Below are 16577 nucleotides of genomic sequence, written 5' to 3'. Positions count from 1 at the left end.
TTTACAAAACTGCTTTCAAAACGAGGAAACGTCGGTAGGTAAACAAAAGGTCGTGTGGAACTACTGGCAGGTCCTGGCTAAATTAGGATTTCGTGGAAAGGGCCTCCGAGTTTTTTTTTTTCCTCCTATATTGGTTTCGGGTGGGGGAGGCGGAGAGACTTTCAAGGTCCGGATACTTGCAGGTACTGCAGGAGGCCGGTAGATGGCATTGCGGCCCGAAATAAAGCGCCCCGCAGGCGGCTCCAGCCACGCAGGTGAACCCGCCTCTGCCCGACAGACGCAGGCACCCAGCTCTGCCCTCCGCCTCGCCAGCCGTTCCGCGTCCTCCCGAGCTTCACAACGGGAGGAGGGCACACTGCAGTCCAGGCCTGCAGACTCCAGCCTGAGAGACTATTCCTACGTCTCAACTTCTCCTCCCCAAATATAACCAAGAGTGAACGCTTATCCTCCGAGACCTTGGAAGATGTACCTAGAAGAATGGCGAATTCATTGCATCATCATTATTATTATATTAATATCATCATTATCGTCATGATCAGTTTTGTTCTCCACTGAATAAATTGTGAAAAAGACTAAAGGAAATCGTCAGAAGGACCTGAGCAAAGGAGGCTAACAAAACGCTAAATCATATCTCTCTATCTCTCTCTCTCTCTCTCTCTCTCTCTCTCTCTCTCTCTCGTGTGTGTGTGTTTGTGTGTGTGTGTGTGTGTGTGTGTGTGTCTGCCTGTCTGTCTCTCCCCACTCCCCCGCCCCATAACACTCCCTCTCTCCTTTGGGTATATAACAATAACTTCATGTAAAGGCAGATTCATCCCACTTATTCTTGACACAACTTGAAGTTTAAAGATAGACTTCTGAAATCCTACAGTAGTTAGACTGGTCTTGTTTCTCATGAAAGGGGCCTCTTGTGGCCCGGTGCGGTGGCTCTTGCCTGTAATCCCAACATTTTGAGAGGCTGAGGTGGGTGGATCATGAGGTCAGGAGATCAAAACCATCCTTGCTAACATGGTGAATCCCCATCTCTACTAAAATAATAATAAATAAGTAAATATAAAAAATTAGCTGGGCATGGTGGTGCATAACTGTAGTCCCAGCTACCTAGGAGGCTGAGGCAGGAGAATCACTTGAACCTGAGACGCAGAAGTTGCAGTGAGCTAAGATCATGCTACTGCACTCCAGCTTGGTGACAAAGCTAGACTCTGTCTCAAAAAAAGAACAGAAAAAGGTGTGGGGGGGGGCCTTGCTATTTAAATAATAATTCTTTAGAAGACCTGATCCATCTTCCCCAATAAGTGAATGAAACAGGAGAGAGGGTTAGAGGAAAAGGTTTTTGCAAGGGGCTTGCTTCTCCTGGGTTAGCTTGCTTTCCCTCAAAAGGTTTCTAAAACAATAAATAAATACAAGGAGCCAAATACCACCACCAATTCCCTTTATTCCTTGGGATTTCTGGTGAAATCTGTTTACAGTAGTTCCCAGTTACAAATTAATCTGCAAAAGCCGCTGTCTGCTCAGCAGTAATCAGTAACATGCGTGTTCTACAGTGTTTAGCACTGCCCTTGAAATGGGCTATTAAAAATAATGGTTTTACTATAATCTCAAACCAGCTTTAATTTGCAAACATGTATCAGGACAGATGATCTAAATATTAAGGGGATAGAATAGAACAAACTATAACAAATGTATAGCTTCGGGGAAAGCACAAAATTGAATGATTCATCAGTGATGTCTAAAAAGAGAACCAGATTTTAAAAACACTTTTCCAGAAGGAATGATTATTTTTTCTTTCTTGTTCTGTTAATTGTTGTTTATCAGGAAAAGGGCATTGGAAAATATGAGGGTTGAGTGTGAGCTGATAGATTTTCTGGGAGTTGTAAAGATCCCCCTTTGGCTGATGGCAGGGCTGGGGTGGGAGAGGTTAATGTGTTTTCTTCCTGGTTTGAAAAGGGCATAAACCCTCCTCAGGCCCCTTCCTTCCTTCCCCAGCTGTGTGGATTGCAGAATCTTTAAAAAGCCCAAAGATTTCCAATAAGGCCACTGGCTCTGCCTTCATTGTGTAACTGTTTATTTAAAATGAGTCAATATATTAGTTAAAGCAGTAAGAAGTTAGTGCTCCAGTATTCAAGTGATTCCCACAAGACTGTAAACTGATGCCTCTTTTAAGCCTTAAACTTCATGGTCGTCCCCGAAGTAAAAGTTCTGCTAATGGAGACCCTATGGGCATGGTACATTCCAGCACATCATTAAAGGAAAGAAAAGCAGTCCAGCCAAAGCCAGATGAAATGACTGCACTGTCCACTTTTAATAGGCTTCCTGTGGACAAACAGCACTGTAACACTCTGCAGAGGACAATATTTAAAAACAAGACAACTTGCTGGCAGTTTTCAATACCGTAAAGTTAATAAAGTATGTTCCCATTCACCCTGACATTATGTTTTTAGTTTATAGAGGAAGGCACTTTATAACCTCAGTTTAAGTTCCCTTAATTCTGCAGCTTTGGGTTTCTTGAGGTGGCTAAATATACACTGAACTCGAAGCCTGACATTTGTGTTTTAACACTATTTTTTTTGTAGCTTTTCAAGAACGTACAAGTGCAGTTTTACATTTCTCAAGTGGAGTTTTATTCATGGAGATTCTGTTAAATCCTGTTTCATACAGTTCATGTCAAGAAGCATGAAATAATCTGAGAAATTGACATTTGGCTGAACAATAAGTGCCTGCTAATTAAATTAGCTTCGTGTATAGATATTGATGTGTGTTTAAAAAGAAAATCAATGCTTCCTGTTCCATGTCAGAATAGGATTTCATAAAATCTTACCTAACCTAAAGGACACAAATATAAAAAATAATGTAAGTATGTTTTTTAGGACTCAAGAGACTCAAGAGACATATATAAACATTTCCCCCAATTTGTCTTTCCTCCTACTCCTCTAAATTCTCTACCACCCACAATTTCTTCTCCTAAATCTTTTTATTTAATTGAGTAAACTTTGTAATGAAGCATGACCTTTAGGCAAGATAGACTAGATCAGAAAGCCATGAAATCTAAGGTAATCCTCTGTTTAATTTTAATAATTTTTATTTTTTACTTTGATAAGTATTTTGCAACCTTGGTTCTGTAGCATGAAGGTGAATTCTGTGATGTTTTCATCAGGCAGATCCAGCAAAACAGTCCAGCACAATACAGATTTACCCACAAAAAAAGCTGTGACTGTCCATTGCCACCAGCACATATCACCACTGCTTTGGAGAGATTACTGGTGGCTCTTGGTGGTGGACTCTGCCTTTTTTCTTTCTTTCTTTCTTTCTTTTAATCTATTGGGGTGTGCTGTTAGAAAAGAGGAAATTAAAGGTAAAAAAAAAATGTAAATAAAAAATTTCCCTTGGTCTGGAAATGGGCCCGACTGAAAGCATGTTAATCTCCACCTCAGTAATTTGGTTCTCCAGGAGAAGACAGAAGCCCTGCTGCTGTGCCCTGCACTTCATAAATCACATCTTTATGTGGACAAGGTCAGGGCACCTAACAGCTCAGACATGGGCCTTTGCAGTGGCTCGAGGATTCAGGCATGTTTACTCTCCTATTCGGCTCTCCGAGGAGTAGTCCAGCACGCTTCTAATTACTTTTGATTATTTTCATTTGCTGGGGTCAGTCTGGCTTGCCAGGACTGCTGGAGGGTTGATTTCCTACAAATCTTGATGTCTTTGTAGGACGGCACTGTGTGCGTTCAGAATTAGCACCCCGTTATTGTCCCTACAGCATGGGATCCTTCATAAATAGACACGGTGATAACAAAAGTTTCCCCAGTGAACCATTGCCTACTTCCTTTCTTATTAATTAACTATACAAGCATAATCACCTAACTGATCTTTTCGAAATTGCCAAAGATTTTAACAGTTTAGTATTTTATAGTATATTTGGCCAGAATGAAAGTGGATTTCTTTTTTGCTTCGATTTTAAAATATATTTAGTAATGACTAGCAGATCTTTGGAAACTAAGATGAAATACTTCGCTGAAACAACAGCTCTGGTGAATAAATTATTACACTCAAAGATTTACTTTTCTAAACTCCAATCAAGGTTACCATATTTAAAATATTTCTTGTTGGACTCTTGATGTGTTTCAGTCCTAAGCTATTATGCTGAGTGGTTAATGCACAACAAATTTATACCAAGTTTAAATTAAAATGTTATGATAAAATAAAAATGTTAATAAAATACAGTAAAATTTCAGTAGCAAAATAGAGACAATAGAGAAATATTCCCCAAAAGCAGAGATGTTTTAACTCTTTGATGTGTATTTATTACAAGATATATTCAAGAAATAAATGATGAAAAAATAAATACAAAAACTGAGACATTCACAAAAAATGCATAACATACCAATCTGGTTGTTCAGATAATCAGCATTACTATTTTTTTATTTTATAAAAGATAACTTTGCTTATGATTATCATTAGCCTTAAAAGGAAAAATTCCTCAATCTTTCTAGCTTTAGACTAAAGAAGTGAGGTAGTAAATGCTTTTGGAAGAAACCTCAACTCTATAAGGAATACATTTTTCATTATTTTGTTAATTTTAATTAATTCAATCTTTCGATGTAGCATTTAGCACATTATGCAATAACTCCAGGGTCAGCTTCTTCCCTCGAGCTTTAGAAACACCATTTAAGAGTGCTTTTAGACTCATAATCTTCTGGGGAAAGTTTGTTGGAAGCTTGATCTTCCTCTTGTCTCCATGCCTAGCTGTGTACCTTTGGGTAAGTCACTTAACCTTTGAGTCGGTTTCCATGAAAGTTTCATCATATCAGCCTCTTACGAGTATTGGCAAAATAAATTGGGTAACGTGAGTGTGAACTGCTCTGAGTTCATGGGAACAGGTCAAAATACTATAAGTTTCACAGTATTTCTGTTTGTGTAGTGAGTTAAACTTACATACATGAACAATGAGGAAGATGGTCTGGCCTATACTCTGGGGAATGGCAAAGTGTAAGTATTTTTGTATCTTCTTTCTTTCACTCCAGTGTCAGTTGCCCTAATCCTTACCCTGACCTTGGAAGGGAAGAATTTTATGAAAAATGTTATTTTCTCTCAAGCAGTGCTACCCATGAAGATGTTCGTCTCTGTCTGGCTTGCAGCTGAGGTTGTTCTGTTCTACCCACTGTGATCTCTGCCAATCAGTAAGAGAGAGTATTCTGAGGCAAAGGTGGAATATCATTGAGTTCCAGAGCTCAAAAAACTAGGGTAGAAACATGCACACACAAACACACACACAATCCTGGTTTGTTACCAAGGCCAGGAAATTTGTTACCAATGTCTCTTGGTAGGTAAACTTTAAGTACCAAGAAGGCAAGAATTGGGCATATTTTATTTGCCCCTATTGTCCAGAGTCTACCATAATGCCTGACATCAACTAGTATTTAGGAGATGTTCACTGAAAAAAAAAATGGATCAGATCTTTCCTTGACTTCTCTTCTCATGTAGTTTGAATGCCAAACTTGGATGCCTGTTACCTCTAGTCTGAATTATTGCAATGATCTCTTACCAGATCCTCTGACCACCATTCACTCTCCCACCAGTTTAAAGTCCTCGATGTTAATCCTCTCAACCATCTGCTGTTACTTATTCCCCTGCTCACAGTTCTTCAGTGAATTCTGATTGCCTAACAATTCAGTATGAATTCATTCCATTTTTTTTTGAGAATTCAGTGAGGCAATGTATGTAAATCACTTAGAATCATGCATAAGATATAGTCAGTAGAAAATAGCTATTATTATTGGTATTGCTATTATAATTTTAATTGCTTTTATTATTATTGCTCAGCCTAGAATTTATTTTGCCTTGGTTATCTTAGATAAAAATCTTATCTATCCTTCAAAATCACCCATTTCTTATGCCTGCTAATTTTTACGACCCAGGCTTGACCTTTTCATCCTTCACCCCAAACCATCTATGCTTCTCTCCTGGTTTAGAGCCAGTTCTTCCTTACTTACAGCCATGTCCTTGATGCTGCTCTCCTCCTAAGGACCATTATAAGACTTTTAAGGATGGAATAAAGTATTGTTTACTGACATCTTCAGTAGCATCTTTTTAATCATAAACTAAACTGTCTTTGAGGCTCCTTGTAAGAATAAATTAATATGGCTAAATGTATGGGGAATTGTTGTATTTATATCCAGGCAAACTTGGTTATTTAACACTATTCCCCCTTAGGAATCAGTTGATGCAGTGATGATTCTCTTTCAGGGATTTAGAGAGAAATCCCTACCACTGCTGCTTCTCCAGAATAGCACGATATTGCTGTACTCTCCTCACCCCATCTTTCCATGTCTTTACCATCTCTCTCCTTTTTTCTGGGCACAAATTCTGGACAATACCTTGGACTCTTCTCCTTCCCTTGTCCCCAGTAAATAGTCATTGGTTCCGTCGGTCTGTTAAACTATTTTTTTTTTTTTTTTTTACAGTCCAGAAGTCTTTTATTTATTTTTTTTTAACACCTATTATGCCATGAATTCATAGGGAATAGGTTCCAGCAGCTCAGGCTCCTTCCCATTGGTTCTCACAAAGTGTGCTTCTCTGGGTGGAGCAGGCTGTCGTTTCAGTTGGACCCAGGTACCTTTCTCTTTGGCTTCCTTCTTTTTCTGATCATTTTCCTTCACACGTTTTAGGAAGCTATCTCGGCTCTTAGAGTGCTTGATGTGCTCAATACGCACATTAATTCTCTTGGCAAGAATCTTGCCCTTAACTTGTTTGTTTACAACAATGCCAACAGCATGCTGGGTAACATTGTAGACTCTTCCAGTTTTGCCCTGATAACATTTGTGGGGCATTCCTTTTTGAACAGTACCCATTCCCTTGATGTCTACAATATCACCTTTCTTATAGATTCGCATATATGTGGCCAAAGGAACAACTCCACGTTTTCTAAAAGGCCCAGAGAACACGTATCGAGTGCCTCTCCTCTTTCCCTTTGTGTTCGTCATTTTGGCGAATTACTCTGCGACCACCAGGTAGCAGTTCAAGTCTGTCAAACGCTTAGCGCCCGGGAGCCACCCCTGTTAAACTATTTTTAACAGAAGAAGTGCCATCTTCCCACTGGCACTGGTCTAGTGAAGGCCATTGTCCCTTATTTTTAACAGAAGAAGTGCCATCTTCCCACTGGCACTGGTCTAGTGAAGGCCATTTTCCCTTTAGGCCTGAGTTTTTATGGTATTTTTACACCAAACATTAGTCTTCCTAAAATAACAAAGTTACAACAATGTTTTGCTTTACCTAGAAACAAAAGGTAAAAAGCAAAAACCAAAAGAAGCAGCACACTGAACAAAAACTCCACTTGATCCCAATTTGCTAGAAAATAAAGACCCTAATCCAAAATCCAATCTCCTCCTCTACAATTTGATGTCAAATTTGTCTTCTTTCTAGGGCCATTTCCTGCTCATTTCCCTTACACAAATCTTAGCACTGGGTAACAACTGGAAATATGGTAGAAGCTCTTGGCCTTTCAACTGTGCTCATATAGGTCCTTCACTTCTCTTACCTCTAATACTCACAGCATTGAGGAGACAAAACAATAGATCAAGTAGGTAAAGTGATATTTCTATTCATCAAGCTCCCACAAAGCCTTCCAGGCTCTCTTCCTTGAAATTTTTACAGTATGTAATATTAAAACCATTCACTAACTACTCATCATACTTAAAATAATTTGGGATATTTCCGTGATCAGCCAATCTACCTGTAGACTGTTTGATGGCAAGAAACATCCTTCACACCAGCATTTTCTAATTGGTGAGTTATTAGAAGATATTCCCTGGAAATTGGCTCTGAGGTCAACACAGAGCTAAATTTCCTCAATGGGTAAAGATAGCGCCCTCTTGGAGCTTCCCAGTGAGCACCAATGTGCTAAATACTCTAAGTCTAAAACTGTAAAAGTCTAGGAAGTCCTTTAGTAAAGAGATGTATTTGGCTTATTCAGCCAGGCATCATCATAGGTAATTAAACTTAAATGAAAGCCCCTCTAGCCTTCCACTGGAAGACCTAAGTAAGAAAAATAATTTTGTAAATAAAGCTTTATATTACTTTGTTTCAGAAAAGCATAAATATCTGCCATACATATATTTTTATATTGTTTTTAACTCTTGATAAAAAAATTGTGACAAAATAGTCATAAATAAATAAATAATGAAGCTCTACTTTTCATTCAACTTGAAAGCATTTGAAAAGTCTATAAAGCACAGAAAGAAAGTAGGTTATCAGTAAACTCCCACCAATCCATTCTTTGCCTGTAAACTATTACAATTGTATTTGAGTACATTTCCTGGGAACCTTCCAAAGAAATGTGTGCAATCTCATTTTAAGATCAATCCACTTTTTCCCATCTTACTCCATTAAAAGTCTTTCCACAGCAGAGATTTTTACCTGCTTGGTATATTTACATATTTGGCATATTGCATAGGCATATTTACATACAGTGTTTCTTATTATTTAGACTTTTCTTAATAAGATTTGGCATTATCTAGATATGCATTTCCTTAGGAAAAAGAAAAGCAGCAGCACAATCTTCATCTATGAACGCCTGAATTAGACCTTCAAGAATTTGCCTTTTCTCCAGCTTTTGATATTAGATTCATGTGTTATGCCTGCCCATGTCTGATTAAACACTAAACTAAGTGGACATTAAATCAGATGGCATACAAAATTACAGGAATTTGATCTTTAGATAAACCACAAACCTTGATGAACTAATGTTGTTCCAGATGAAGTAACTCATCATCCCGAGAAACAGAACATTTCGTAGGAGCAACCACACAGTCTTCTCTGCAAAGAACACTAATGGCTGTGACTAATTTGCGTTCTATTGAAAGTGCTTGCTTCTATTGAAAATACACCGAAAGAAGTGTACACTAAAGGAAGGGTGAAGGGTTAGTGGGGCAATTCTGGCCCCAGAATAATTGCTCCACTCCAAAGCTCTGATGGTGGATGCCACATATTACTTAGACTTGGTTATGATGTCTATTACAGAGTTAAGAAACAATGAATGTGTTAACGTCTTATCAATGATTTCATGAGGATTTATCATTTCTCTATGTTGGAAATTTTAAAATTTCATTTTACTATTTCAATAACTGTAGCCAAACACTTAAAAAATAAAGCAACAACTCTACAGAACCAGAAAAGTATGTTTAGTTTATAATCCATTTAGCAGGTATCACATCTTATGAAAAATATCAAGTGGTAAAATGTCAAAATATTCCAATAGCAATTAAAGTACCAATACGATTTCTGTATCATTGTGAAAATATGGACATTGATTTCAGCTGTAGCTTTCAAAATATCTTTCTGTAAATTTTGTTGAGTAAATTCTTCAACTTCAAATAAAATCTTAATATAGCCTGTCTATAAACTCCAGAATTAAGTACTGGTCAACTTCCAAGAAGCAGATTCTCAAAGGTATTTGTGTTTTGTATGTGGTTCTTGGCTGGAAAACAAATCCAAGTTTGCTAACACAGTGCCCTACAACTAGAAGCGGGGAATGCCAGAAGGGACATGAATGGAAATACTTAAAGAGGAAAGAAAAATATGCACCCTGATTCACACATAATTTCTCTCCACATATAATGTGGACTGCCAATTTATACATAAACCATGGAGCCTGATCATGATGTGGAGAACATTGAAATTATGAGCCTAGGAAGATGACCAAAATGACTACAGGTTTAACATTTTTAACTCCTATTTTTGTCTAATATTACATTGTGGCTTATACAATTTTATATTCCTCCTCCCCACCTCCATTCTACAAGAGCTGGTGAAGTTCAAAAGTTCTCAAAAAAAATTGTTGATTAATTAAACTTAAATGATTCACTAAGTGCCTTTATGCACTTTTTAAAAACGCTGTGGTGGTTATTGTCTTTGGAGAAATTACCATAAAACTGTTTACCATTGCCTGTATATAATCGCCTTAGTAATCGGTGTTGGAATATTTCAGGAAAGCCATTATAAATGTCTTCATAAAAATATATTTTGCTAAATTTTTATCTTGGAATACACGGCTGAGTCACAACATATACACATTCAACTTACTAATATTCAACTATTACAAACAGAGGGAAATGGAAGGGAGGGAATGTGGATGAGAGAGAAAGAGGGAGGGAGAATGAATGAGCCTTTACCCAGGAAACATCATGAGATGGAAACATGAATCATCTGTTTCCTCAGAAGGAATCAGTGTTCAAACACCTTTTGTATTATGAGTATCATGTTCCATCAAGTGTGACTCTTAGGTTTAAAGATATGTATTTTTCACAACATGCATCCTCTGAATGCAAATATACCACTTCCTCTGGTGCTCTGCTGAAGCCACAGTGATCCATTCCAAAATTGGATGGTTCAAGAGCTGAATAGAGGCCGGGCATGGTGGCTCAAGCCTGTAATCCCAGCACTTTGGGAGTCTGAGGCGGGCGGATCACGAGGTCAACAGATCGAGACCATCCTGGTCAACATGGTGAAACCCCGTCTCTACTAAAAATATAAAAAATTAGCTGGGCATGGTGGCGCATGCCTGTAATCCCAGCTACTCAGGAGGCTGAGGCAGGAGAATTGCCTGAACCCAGGAGGCGGAGGTTGCGGTGAGCCGAGATCGCGCCATTGCACTCCAGCCTGGGTAACAAGAGCGAAACTCCATCTCAAAAAAAAAAAAGGGCTGAATAGAAGAACATTTTGATTACACTTGATTTTCAATTACCTGCTCACTATAGAACCTAACTAAGCTCTCGGTAAGATGTAAATTCACAGAATTTGGTTTCATTTTTGAAAAATATTCCATTGCAATTACAAGATAACTAATTGAGGCAAATAATGTATTTTTATGCACAGTGGGGTGCAAACCAGCACTTCTCTAATTATTCCCCACCCCCAAAGTTTCTTTGTGTGGTCCAGGTGATACCTGAGGTTCATGCCTCTCATAACTCAACTCTCAAAGTACCCATACCTAAGACGAAGTGCCAGTCATCTGTTTCCACAAACTTCCTGCCTCCCATGGCCTTTCACAGGGAAGGTGATGGGCTGAACATGGTAAGCTGCCATAATGAAGTAGAAATTTTCCTTCCTAGGGCCTAGAAAACTACAAGCTTCCTCTGAGCAAAAAGGAAACCACTTGGGCTCATAAGCAATCAGTTTCGTCCCCAGTTTCCTGCTAAACCATAGCCTTCTGATGTTAGAGCCCACGATGGAGTCTGCTTCTAGTTATGTGATAATGAGAGAGTTGCTTCAGCTTCTTCAGCCTCTCTTACAGTATCTCTAAAATTGCGATAATGAGACTTATAGGAAGTTATTAGGATTAAATAATTGAGGTGATGCATATAACACAGTGTAATATCTCGTAAATCTCATAAAGAAGTACAGTACCTGGAGAGAGAGCATAAATCAAAATAAAAATTTTAGAAAAAGAAGTATAGAAAAGTGACTAAAAACACAGACTCTGGAGTGGTGCAGCCTGGATTCAAATCACAGCTTCACTATGTGCATGACATATGTAAAGTTACTTATCGCCTTGGTTTCCTCCTTTGCAAAATGAGTATAATGATAAGTATCTCATGGGGCTATTGAGATAATTAAATGAGGTAATCCACGCACAGCACTTAACTCAGTGTCTAATAAGCACATAATAAGCACCTAATAAGCATGAGCTATTATTAAATGGAGTTCTACCTCAATAAAATCGTTGGTACTTTCTATGCAAATACCCTCTATGGTTTTTTTTGTTGGTGGTGGTGATGGATTTTTATATAGCCATCTTTATATCAAAGGAGAAACAAATATTTTGTCCCTTTTATTTATTTTCTGGTCACTCAGGCAGCCATGTGCTTCTGAGAAACAGAGATGGAAACATACAAAGCCAGAGAAGAATAACCAAAATAAATGATAGGAATACAAATTCATAATGGTGTCTAAATACTAAGCCAGGAATCACAATCCAAATGGGGAAAAACAATTTCCAAAAAAGGATATTTTTGGAGACAGGTAAAAATTATATGAAGAGGGAGAGAGATCCAAGATGGCTGATTACTAGCAGCTCAGGATTGTAGCTAACAGTGAAAGTGAAGAGAACGAGAGGACACCATACTTTCAGACGAATTTTTATTGCTCATGGACCAGGAAATTCCCAGCGGAGGAGCCCCACAGGTCACCAGCATGACTCTTGTGGCCAGCGCGGTGGTTTTGCCGGCGCCCTGGCACAGCAGTTCTTGGTGCAGAGTAAACGGGACTGGGTCCCCTTTTGGTTGACGTTTGGAGCTCTGGGAAGGCAGACTCACCTATTCAGCTGATTGAAAAAGGGACTCAAGAAGGAAGCCAGACCGGAGATTCCCAGGCAGAAAAGCACCATGAATCTTAACGCCACTGTTTCAGCCGGTACAGTGGGTTGCTTAGATTCTGGCTCTGGGAATCAACAAGTTGGATGTCCACTCAGAGACTTAATTTGAAAGTCAGTAATTACAAAGATGATAGGTGGATAAATTTACAATGATGGGAAGAAACCAGCATAAAAAGGCTGAGAATACCCCAAACCAGAATGCCTTTCCCTCTACAGGGGATCACAGCTCCTCATCAACAAGGGTACAAGGCCTGATGGAGAATGAGTGTGTTTCATTAACAGAATTAGGCTTCAGAAGGTGGATAATAAGAAACTTCTGTGAGTTAAAAGAACATGTTCTAGCCCAATGTAAAGAAACTAAGAACCTTGAAAAAAGATTTGACGAAATCCCAACGAGAATAGACAATTTAGAGAGGAATATAAGTGAACTAATAGAACTGAAGAATACAATACAGAACTCTGCAAAGTATGCACAGGTTTTAACAGTCGAATTGATCAAGCAGAAGAAAGGATCTCAGAGGTTGAAGACCAACTTAATGAAATGAAACAAGAAGACAAGACTAGAGAAGAAAGAGTAAAAAGGAATGAGCAATGTCTCCAAGAAATATGGGACTATGTGAAAAGACCTAATTTACATTTGTTAGGTGAACCTGACTGTCATGAAGAGAATGAATCCAAGCTAGAAAATATTCTTCAGGATAAATTATTCAGGAAAACTTTCCTAACCTAGTAATGCAGTACAATACTCAACTCCAGGTAATACAGAGAACACCACAAAGATATTCCTCAAGTAGAGCAACCCCAAGACACATAATCGTTAGATTCACCAGAGTTTAAATAAAGGAGAAAATTCTAAGGGCAGCTAGAGAGAAAGGTCAGGTTACCCATAAAGGGAAGCCTATCAGACTCACAGCAGATTTCTCAGCAGAAACCCTACAAACTAGAAGAGAGTGGGGGTCAATATTCAATATCCTCAAAGAAAAGAATTTTCAACCCAGAATCTCATATCCAGCCAAACTAAGCTTCATAAATGAAGGAAAAATAAAATTTTTCACAAACAAGCAAGCACTCAGAGATTTCATCACCACCAGGCCTGCTTTACAAGAGCTTCTGAAAGAAGCACTATACACAGAAAGGGATAACCAGTATCAGTCATCCCAAAAACTTACCAAAAGGTAAAGAGTATCTCCATAATGAAGAATCTATATCAACTAATGGGCAAAATAGCCAGCTAGCATTAAACGACAATATTAAACGCACAAATATCAATATTAATCCTAAATTTAAATGGATTAAATGCCCCAATCAAAGATACAGACAGGCAAATTGAATAAAAAGTCAAAACCCATCAGTTCACTGTATCCAGATCCATCTTATAAGCAAGGACACACAAAGATTCTAAACAAAGCGTTGGTGGAAGACTTATTAATCAAATGGAGAGAAAAAAGAAACAGGAGTTGTAACTTTTGTCTCTGACAAAATAGACTTTAATAGTAACAAAGACTAAAAGAAATAAAAAAGGACATTACATAATGGTAAAAGGAACAATGCAACAACAGGAGTCAGTGATCATAAATATATGTGCACCCAATATAGGAACACCCAGATACCTAAGACAAGTTCTTAATGACTCATAAAGAGACTTGGACTCCCGCACAATAATAGTGGGAGACTTTGACACTACATTGTTAATATTCGATGGATCAACGAGATAGAAAATTAACAGGAACATCAATGATTTGAACTCAGACCTGGAACAAGTAAACTCAGCGAATATTTATAGAATACTTCACCCCAGGTCTACAGAACATACATTTTTCTCAGTATCACATTACACCTATTTTCAAAGTGACCACATAATTGGAAGTAAATCACTCTTTAGCATTTGCATAGCATTTCAGACTTCAATGAAATATTGGTTGGCTGTTTGTTTGTTATTTTCTTCCCTTATTATTTCCTGTCTCCACTGTTAAGCACAATTATTGGCATAAAAAGAGGTTTTTAATACCTATTTTTAGATTGCATTCCAGCCTGGGCAATAGAACAAGATTCCTATTCTCTCTCCCCCTTTCTCTTTCTTTCTTTCAAAAAAAAATTGTATGAAGAAAAATAAGAATCTTCAAAATTACACTAGAAATGATATGTGTTTTTAAAAATAAACTGAACAAAAATGATGTTTGAACTACATTTTCCTCAACATTTGAAGTGAATTAAATGTATAAGATTTAGTACTTGATAGCACAACAGGGTAATTACAGTCAGCAATAATTTATTAAATAATTTATTGTACATTTAAAAATAACTAAAAGTATAATTGAATTATTCGTAACACAAAGAAAGGCTGAATGCTTGAAGTTATTGATACCCTCACTTAACCTGATGAGATTATTATTATTATTATTTTTTTTTTTTTTTTTGAGATGGAGTTTCGCTCTTGTTACCCAGGCTGGAGTGCAATGGCACGATCTCGGCTCACCGCAATCTCCGCCTCCTGGGTTCAGGCAATTCTCCTGCCTCAGCTTCCCGAGTAGCTGGGATTACAGGCAGGTGCCACCATGCCCAGCTAATTTTTTGTAATTTTAGTAGAGACGGGGTTTCACCATGTTGACCAAGATGGTCTCGATCTGTTGACCTCGTGATCCACCCGCCTCGGCCTCCCAAAGTGCTGGGATTACAGGCTCCTGATGAGATTATTATGCATTGTACGCCTGGATCAAAACATCTCATATACCCCATAAATACATACACCTGCTATGTACCCACAAAAATTAAAAATGCTTTTTAAAATATATATTACTTCAGAATGTGGTAAAAAAAAAAAAAAAAGATAAGACATTTACAGAAAAGGAAGCAAAATACACAGGATAAGAAGTTAGTGTGAATCCAGAGGACCTCAGTAGATGCTGTTCAATTTTGGGTGCAAAAATTGATTCTGCTGGCTGGGAGTTAATGTTACAATAGCAGGACAATGAGTAAAACATGTAAACCAACTTAGTTCAATTTATTCCACAAGTATTTATGAGGAATATTCCATATTCTGGCACATCATCTGGCAGTGAGTGTACACTGATGATTAAATCATGGTCACCACCCTTAAGGAGCTCTGAAATTTAATGAAAAAAAATCTGTTGGGTTGGCCATTGGTTACATACTGCACCCTATAGTTAGTCATAAGGGAATGGAACCATGCATTGATCCTGGTGAACCATTGCCACTATTGGGAAGACCAACCCTAGTATAAAGGCTGGCAATGGCAGCTGAGCCTCAGCATCTTTTTATACAGCAAGAGAGGCACAGTCTTATTTTTACATATTTATCTTGACACTGCCATCAAAAAGGATCTGACATGGATATTTACAAATTCCCTGAGGCAACAGTTCAGAATTTAGACGGTATGGGTAGACTCAAAAGAAGATAAAGGACTTTTCTTTTCCTGATTAAAAAAATAGTACTTACTGGCCACAGATTAAAGACAAACCATTCACTCATTTATCCTCTCCATGTTCCAGGTACCATGTTGATGATGAAGACAGAAGATAAATATATTGAATACCCATCTGTGATGGCTTTAAAATATATTTAGAAATTTAAAAATTTCTCTCCCCTTCCTCAAAAAGTGTTCTAATTCTTCTCATGTTGAATATAAGCTGGGCTTAGTGACTCACTTCTACTGAACAGAATGAGAAGAAAGGGATGCTATGTGAGTTTTCAGGCTTGGTTATAAAAAAAAGAGTATCTCTCTGTCTCTATCTCCCTGTCATTCACGTTCTGTGGACATGATGCAGCCTGCAGAAAGGCCTACTGAGGGAGCAGTTAGGACCTGCCAGCTATGCGAGGGAGTGGCCTTGGGAAACAAATTATTCAGCCTCAGTCAGATCTTTAGATGATTGCAGTTGCTATTTTACTTGCAATCTGATGAGACCCTGGACCACAGCTGCCCCAGTAGCTGAGCCACCCTTGAATTCCTAAACCATACAAACTGAGGACACTAAATGTTTATTGTTTTCAACTATTAAGTTTTCAGATAATTTGTGGTGCAGCAATGGATACCAAGCACACCAGCCACAGCTCTTCGGTGGATACAGCTAATTCAGTTGCCTGATGTCCTGGGACCATCAGGGAATCGCTCTGGGATATTTCCCTAGTCACCACACCACTCTCCAATTCCTTGGCTCTTGACTCACTAGCTGAAAATACCAAACCAAACATACTA

General features: G+C 38.2%; 1 protein-coding gene and 1 pseudogene across 9 annotated transcripts in view; both read right to left on the bottom strand.

Moving 5' to 3' along the window:
- Nucleotides 1-16577, bottom strand: part of MECOM (MDS1 and EVI1 complex locus) — a 584109-nt gene that overhangs the window by 66210 nt on the left and 501322 nt on the right. The window lies entirely within an intron of this gene.
- LOC103788718 (large ribosomal subunit protein eL21 pseudogene) lies at nt 6470-6992 on the bottom strand (annotated as a pseudogene).

The sequence above is a fragment of the Callithrix jacchus genome, chromosome 17, assembly GCF_049354715.1.
Source record: "Callithrix jacchus isolate 240 chromosome 17, calJac240_pri, whole genome shotgun sequence".
Classification (NCBI taxonomy): domain Eukaryota; kingdom Metazoa; phylum Chordata; class Mammalia; order Primates; family Cebidae; genus Callithrix; species Callithrix jacchus.
This window is presented reverse-complemented; position numbering and strand designations above follow the sequence as displayed.